The sequence below is a fragment of the Sapajus apella genome, unplaced genomic scaffold, assembly GCF_009761245.1.
Source record: "Sapajus apella isolate SASKATOON/1434 unplaced genomic scaffold, GSC_monkey_1.0 scaffold57, whole genome shotgun sequence".
In the NCBI taxonomy this organism is placed as follows: domain Eukaryota; kingdom Metazoa; phylum Chordata; class Mammalia; order Primates; family Cebidae; genus Sapajus; species Sapajus apella.
Window position 1 is genome coordinate 13,931,856 of NW_022436997.1, and position 8,671 is coordinate 13,940,526.

Below are 8,671 nucleotides of genomic sequence, written 5' to 3' on the forward strand. Positions count from 1 at the left end.
GTGTTGCGTTTTTCAGCTCCATCAATTCACTTATATTCCTTTCTATTTTGTCCATTCTCGTTAGCATTTCGTCAAATCTTTTTTCAAGGTTCTTAGTTTCTTTGCATTTGGTTAGAACATGTTCTTTAAGTTCACAGAAGTTTCTTACTACCCACCTTCTGAATTCTGATTCTGTCATTTCATCACACTCGTTCTCCCTCCAACCTTGTTCCCTTGCTGGTGAGGAGTTGTGATCCCTCGTAGGAGGAGAGGTGTTCTGGTTTCAGGTGTTTTCATCCTTTTTGCACTGGTTTCTTCCCATCTTTAAGGATTTATCCATCTGTCGACTTTGTAGTTGCTGGCTTTCAGACTGGGTCTCAGATCTTTCAGATTGACGTTCTGTGTGTTGATGATGAGGTTATTTCTGTTTCTTGGTTTTCCTTCTGACAGTCTGGCCCCTCTCCTGTAGGTCTGCTGAGGTTCACTCCAGACCCTGCTTGCCTGGGGTTCACCTGCAGCAGCTGCTGAACAGTAAGGGTTGTTACCAGTTTTCTTCTTCTGCTATCTTTGTCCCAGAAGGATACCTGCCTAGTGTCAATCTGATCTCTCTTTTATGAGGTGTCTCTTGGATATATATGGGTCAGGGAGCTGCTTGAGGAGATGGTCTCTTCTTTATAAGAGCTCAAATGGTGAGCTGTGAGCTCTGTTGCTGTTCATTCAGAGATGCTGGGCAGGTATGTTTAGGTCTGCTGCAGCAGTACTCATAAACTGCTTTTTGTTCCCAGGTGCTCTGTCCCAGGGATTTAGGGCTTTATTTGTGAGTTTCCGTTATGCTGCCGCCTTCTTTTTTTTTTTTTTCCTTCAGACCTGTCCTGCCCAGCAAGGAGGCAGCCTAGTCACTGTCAGCCTATAGAGGCTTTGCTGAGTTGCTGTGGGCTCTGCCCCGCTGCCGAGTGAACTTCCCTGCAGTCCTGTTTATATGGGTGTAGTTAGAACTGCTTTGGCGATGGTGGCCCGCCTCTGTTGAGGCAGAGTCTCTCTGCTGTGGCCGGTTGCCTTGGCAACGTCAGACTGCCTCAGCAATGGCGGGTTGCCTTGGCAACGGCGGGCTGCCTCAGCATTGGCTGACTACCTCAGCATTGGCTGACTACCTCTGTCCTGGCGGGCTGCCTCAGTAATGGCGGACGCCCCTCCCCCACAGAGCTGGACCATCCTGGGTTCAGCTGCGCTTGCTGTGAAACTCTCAATTCAGAGCTTCTGGTTGCTGTTCTTTTGTGGGGGTGGGACCAGACGAGCCTGATCGCCTGGCTCCCTGCCTCAGCTCCTTTTTTAAGTTGATGTGCCAGTCGCCTGTTGAAGAGGTGCTGGGGTCTGTTTTCCCCTGCAGCCACTCACTGCGCTGGCTTAAACAGCGGCACTGAGGTTTGTGGCGCTTTTTTTTTTTTTTTTTTTTTTGCCCTGGAATCTATTGTCCTGGTTCTCTGCTCAGTCCCCTTTTTAAACAGACGAATGGGCGACTTCCCATGGCTCCAATCGCCAGCCAAAAGGGCACCCGGACCGGTGTATTTTGTACGGAGTACCGCTGCTCCGGGGCGCTGACAAAGTAGCTGCGCGGGGCAAAGCAGCGGCGCCAGCTGGCACAGCTGCGCTGGCCGAAACAGCCGCGCTGGCGACCGCGGAGCTCCTCTGCCTGGGAATTTCCTAGTCTGTGGGCAATAAAAATGCGGCATTCACTCACCCTCTGCGCTTTCACTGGGAGCTGCAATCCTGAGCTGTTCCTAAACGGCCATCTTGGATCGGAACCCCCAGAAGTTTATATCAATAAGTGATTACATCAAAAAAGAAGAAACATTTCAAATAAACAACCTAACAATGTACCTTTAAGAACTAGAAAAGCAAGAGCAAACCAAATCAAAAATTAGTATTAAAAAAAAAAAACAACAAATACTAAAGATCAGAGCAGAAATAAATGAAATTGAAATGAAAATAAAAATACAAAAAATCAATGAAACAAAAATTTGGGTTTTTTTGAAGTCAAACAAAATTGACAAACTTTAACCAGACTAAGAAAAAAAGGGAAAAGATCCAAATAAAGTCAGAGATGAAACAGGAAACATAAAATTGATACCATAGTAATTCAAAGGATTGTTACTGGCCACTATAAGCAACTACATGACAATAAATTGGAAAATCTAGAAGAAATTGACAAATTTCTAAACACATAAAACCTACCAACATTGAACAAGAAAGAAATCCAAAACCTGTACAGACCAATAATATAATGAGATTTAGGCTGTAATAAAAAGGCTCTCAGGGGGAAAAAAAAAAAAAGCCCAGGACCCAATGGCTTCACTGGTGAATTCTAACAAACATTTAACAAAGAACTAATACCAATCTTACTCAAACTTCTTTGAAAAATAGAAGAGAAGGAAATACTTCCAAATTGATTTTATGAGGCCAGTATTACCCTGATACCAAAACCAGAAAAAGATATAGCAAAAACAAACAAACAATCAAACAAACAGAACCCTACAGGTTAATATCTCTGATGAATAGTGATGCAAAAATCCTTAACAAAATATTATCAAACTAAATTCAACAATGCATTTAAAAGATCACCCATCATGACCAAGTGGGATTTATCCCAGGATGCAAGGATGGTTCAATGATTCAATGTGAATCAATCAATGTGATGCATCATATCAACAGAATGAAAGACAAGCACCATATGATCATTTCAATAGATGCTAAAAAAGCATTATACAAAATTCAACATCCCTTCATGATAAAAAAAAAAAGAAGGGTTTTAGAAGAAACATACCTCAACATAATAAAAGCCATATGTACCAGACCCACAGATAGTATTATACTGAATAGGAATAAAGGGAAAGCCTTTCCTGTAAGATCTGGAACACAACAAGGATGCCCCCTTTCACCACTGTTATTCATCATAGTAGCGAAGTCCTAGCTAAAGCAATCAGACAAGAGAATAAAATAAAGGACATCCAACCTGGAAAGGAAGAAGTTAAATTATCTTTGCAGATAATACAGTCTCATATCTGGAAAAACCTAAAGAATTCACAAAAAACTATTAGAACTGAGCAACAAATTCAGTGAAATTTCAGGATGCAAAATCAACATACAAAAATCAGTAGTATTTCTATTTGCTAACAATAAACAAGGTGAAAAATAAATTTAAAAAGTAATCTCATTTACAATAGCCACACATAAAATTAAATATCTAGGAATTAATTAAAAAGTGACAGATCTCTACTTTGAAAACTATAAAACACTGATGAAAGACATTGAAGAGAAGACAAAAAATGATATTTCATGATTACAAATTTTAAGAATCAATATTGGTAAAATGTCCACACTCCCCTACCCAAATCAATCTATAGATTCAATGCAATCCATATTAAAATACCTATGACATTCTTCACAGAAATAGAAAAAAAAATGCTAAATTTACATGGAACTGCAAAAGACCTAGAATAGCCAATGCTATCCTGAGCAAAAAGAACTAAACTGATGGAATCACATTACCTGACTTCAAATTATGCTACAGAGCTGTAGTAACCAACATAGCATGGTACTGACATAAAAACAGACATATAGACCAGTGGAACAGACTAGAGAACCCAAAAACAAATTCATTCATCAAGTGTAAACTCCTTTTGAACAAAGGTGCCAAGAACTTACACGGGGGAAAGGACAGTTTCTTCAACAAATGGTGCTAGAAAAATTGATTATTCAAATGCAAAATAATACAACCAGACCCCTATTTCTCACCATACACAAAAATCAAGTCAAAATAGATTAAAGACTAAAATCTAAGACCTCAAACTTTGAAACTACTATAAGAAAGCACTGGGGAACCTCTCCAGGACATTGGTCTGAGTAATTCTTGAGTAATACCCCACAAACACAGGCAACAAAAGCAAAAATGGACAAATGGCATCACATCGAGTTAAAAAGTTTCTGCGCAGCAAAGGGAGCACAAAGTCAAGACACAACCAACAGAATGAGAGAAAATATATGCAAACTGCCCATCTGATAAGGGATTAATAACCAGAATATATAAGGAGTTCAAACAGCTCTCTAGGAAAAAAAAATCAAATGATTCAATTTAAAACTAGCCAAAAGATGTAAACAGATATTTCTCAAATGAAGACATAAAAATGGTAATAGTTACATGAAAATGTGCTAAACGTCACTGTTTGTCAGAGAAATGCAAATAAAATTTACAATGAGACATCAAATCACCCCAGTTAACATAACATGACTTACATCCAAAAGACAGGCAATAAGAAATGCTGGCAAGTATATGGAGAAAAGAGAACTCTCACATACTGTTGGTGAGAATGTAAATTAGTACAACCACTATGGAGAACAGTTTGAAGGTTCCTCAGAAAACTAAAAATTAGAACTACCATATGATCCAGGAATCTCAGTGCAGGGCATATACCCGAAAAAAGGAAATCAGTATATTGAGTTATCTATACTTTATGTTCATTGCAGCTCTGTTCACAACATCCAAGATTTGGAAGCAACCTACATGTCCATCAACAGATGAATGGTTAAAGAAAATATGGTACTTATACACATTTTTTTATGAAGTACTATTCAGCCATAAAAAAATAATGAGATTCAGTCATTTGCAACAATATGTTGGAACTGGTGATCAGTGTTGAGTAAAAGACAAACATCACAAGTTCTCACTTATTTGTGGAAATCGTTAAATTGATACAATTGAACCCATGGAGACAGAAGGATGGTTATACCAGAGGCTGGAAAGGGTAGTGGGAAGAATAGGGAGGGGTGAGGATAGTTAATGGGTTAAAAAAAATAGAATCAATAAATAGCACAGTATCTGACGGTACAACAGGGTGACTCTAGCCAATAATAATTTAATTGTACAATTTAAAATAAGAGTATAATCAGATTGTTTGTAAAACAAAGGATAAATGCTTGAGGAGGTAGTATTTTATTTTCTATGATATGAGGATTACATATTGAATTCTTATATTAAATCATTACATGTACTTCATAAATATATGTACCTATTATGTATCCATAGAAATTAAAAATTATTTAAATATGTGTGTGTCCCAAAGCTCAACAGGATGTACATGTTTTATATACATTATCATATGCAGTTCTCCACAACAACCCTAAGAGGGAAATAATATCATACAGATGAAGAAATTGAGATTCAGAGAGACCAAATAAATTGCTCAATATCCCACAACTAAAAAGTAGTAGAATAAAACGAAGTCTCTCTCTGACTCTATGGTTTATGTTTGTCCATAATGTTCTTTACATTAACAAATAATAAAAATGACAATGAGGCAATTGTCACAGATGCTATGTGTCAATTTGACTGGGTCTTGGTGCCCATATATGAGGTAGAATATTATTCTGGATATTTCTATGAGAATATTTTTGGATGAGATTAACAATTGAATTGGCAGACTTTGAGTAAACAGATTGCCCTCCATAATGTGGGTGGACCTCATCCAATCAGCTGAAGATCTGAATAGAACAATATTGGCCTTACCCTAGCAAGAGCGAATTTGTGAGCAGCCTTCAGGCTGGATCTGCAGCATTGGCCTTTACCTGGTCTTTGGCCTGCCAGTCCACCCTTCATATTTTGGATTTGCTAGCCTCCATAATCATATGAGACAATTCCATAAAATAAATCTCTTCTTATATGTATATACACATCCTACTGGATCTGTTTCTCTGGAGAACTCAGACTAATACAGTAACCTATCTTCATTGTTCATTTGTGATTTCGGGATGTCATATCCATTTAAAAAGCTAGGATTTCAGAGTCTTTTCTGCTATCAAGGACACCTGACTGCATAAAATCAATTCAGTACCACATTTAAATAAGAAGAAATTTTTCTGTAGTTGTGATTCTTTGATACTAAATTGAGGTCAAGAAAACAAACTATTGAATAAACAAAAACAGTGCTCATTCTATAGGAAAAAAGCAAAAAAGGTAGCTTTAAATCTTCTTCATGCTAGGAAGCTTTGAGCAGCAAAGTACTTAGGAAAAAAATCAAATTAATTATCTTGTTTTAGTCTTATTCACCAATGGCACTGGATTTATTTTTCAGGGCAAAGTATTGCTTCCTGCTTTTGCAAAGTAACTGTTTTCTTATTTCTCTTCATGTTCCAATTGATGGTATTTCTAGTGGCAGAGAGATGTTTTACAACATTTAACAACTCGCATTATTCTAAAAAATATATATATATATATTTATGTTCTTATGTTCTTATATATATATTATGTTCTTATACATATAATATATATACATATATGTCATAGATACACATAATATATATTATATATACATATAATAGACATATTATATATACATATAATATATACATATATATTATATATACATACAATATATATCATATATTATATACATGTATATATATTGTATATAATATATATGTATATATAATATATATTATATATATACATGTATATGGGTGTATATATACATATACACACACAGGTTCACACACACACACACACACACACACACACACACACACGTATATCTAGCTCGGTGGTTATAAACCAGCAGTGATTTTACCCCTTGAAGAACTTTCAGCATATCTGGAAACATTTTTGTTGTCACAACCGGTGGGGAATGCTACTAGCATCTAGTGTATAGAGGCCAGGGATGCTGCTAAGCATCCTACAAGGCACAGAACAGCGCTCACAACAAAGAGTTAGTGCATGAATTTATACCAACTCTTTACCTTAATATACGTCTAGCTGTTGCTTTGAGAGAAGGTGACAATTGCAATATAAGGGATAGTGCTGTGTATGATTAAAATATGTTTAATATTTGCTGCATGTAATGATCAGGTTTATATGTCAAGTTGTCTAGGCTACATTCCCCAGTTATTCAATCAAACACGAATCTGGGTGTTGCCATGAAAGTACTTTGTTGATGTGATTAAATCTTATAATCAGTTTACTTTCAGTAAGAAAAATTATCCTAGATACCAGAGTGGACTTGATTCCATCAATTGAACTGCCTTATTTATTTTATATTTCGAAATAACTAAAAAAGTAAAATTGGAATGTTCCTAACACAAAGAAATGATTAATGTTTAAGGTGATGAACATCCCAATTACCCTGATTTGATCAATACATATTGAATTCTTGTATCAAAGTATCATATGTACCTCATAAATACATACAGCTACTATGTTTCCATAAAAAAATTTTTTTAAGAAGGAAAAGAAGGAGGATGACAAGGAGGAGAAAGGGAACTGGAGGAAAAAGAAGAAAAGGAGAAAGAAGAAGAAATTCTATCTGTGAACTGCACCTTCAGCTTGTGCCTCAGAGTTCCAGCCTGCCCTTTTCAACAGCCTACTATATGGATTTCAGTCTTGCCTAACCAGTCCCCGCAATCTTATAAACCAATCCAGAGGCAAAGATAGAGCTAGGTCCATATGCATAAACACACACACACACACACACACGCAGATCTCCTGCTGGTTTTGCTTTTTTTATGAACCCCTAACTGACACACTGCATAATAATAATTTATAATATGCAAAACCATTGTAGTGTTTAAAGGTGATAGATGAAATTTGTGTTTATTTCCTAATATAAGTGTTGCTTTACATTTTTGATTGGTAATTCCAGTTGCTAATTGTCTCAGTAAAAGAAAGTCTGTTCAATATATAGGCCTTCATATTCCACATATACTATGAGCAGGCCTGAAATTGAGGTTTCTTTATATAATTTTTGTTTCTCCACCCTTACTACACTATCCCAATAAACTTACAAGTTTCCTGGCCCCATAATAGTATAGATTTTCTATATTATCAAAAGTAGGGCCGGGTGCAGTGGCTCATGCCTGTAATCCCAGCACTTTGGGAGGCAGAGGCAGACGGATCACTTGATTTTGAGGCCAGCCTGGCCAACATGGTGAAACCCTGTCTTTACTAAAAATACAAAAATTAGTCAGGCATGGTGGTACCCTCCTGTAATCCCAGCTGCTCGGGAGGCTGAGGCAGGAGAATTGCTTGAACCAGGGAGAAGGAGGTTGCAGTGGGCCAAGATCGAGCCATTGCACTCCAGCTTGGGTGACAGAGCAAGACTCCGTCTCAAAAAGGAAAAGAAAAAAAAGTAGTATGAATTTTTCTATATTACCAAAGGGTTAAAAAATAAACAAAGTTGAAAAAATGTAAGCAGAACTGAATAGCAAGGGCTATAAGGAAGACAGACTGACCAGCATGGACCTCATGACCAGAGGTTATTGCAGGACCATGGGCTTCAGGGAAGATGGCAGTTGCCATATATGTCATTGTCCTAAAGAATAAATTCCCTCTCAGCAGTAGGGTGTGAAGAACAGCCAATATACCTACCCTTAATTCTGATACTCTGAAGCTCTGTAGACACCATCTTGTAATGAAGGTTGAAGAAAAAAAATCTTTGAAATTACTACATATTAAAATCTGAGATGGAAAACCCAAAGACCTTGACTTCCTGATTTCTGCCTCAGGGAAGATGGAGTGGATGTACTTTTCCTTAATCCTCCTGAAAAATACAACTAAAAACCCTGAATATTCTATGTAACACAAATGTAAGAAGACTAAAAGATGGGGGAGGGGAAGGGCAGGTCCACTGAGGACCTTGGGACCCAAGGA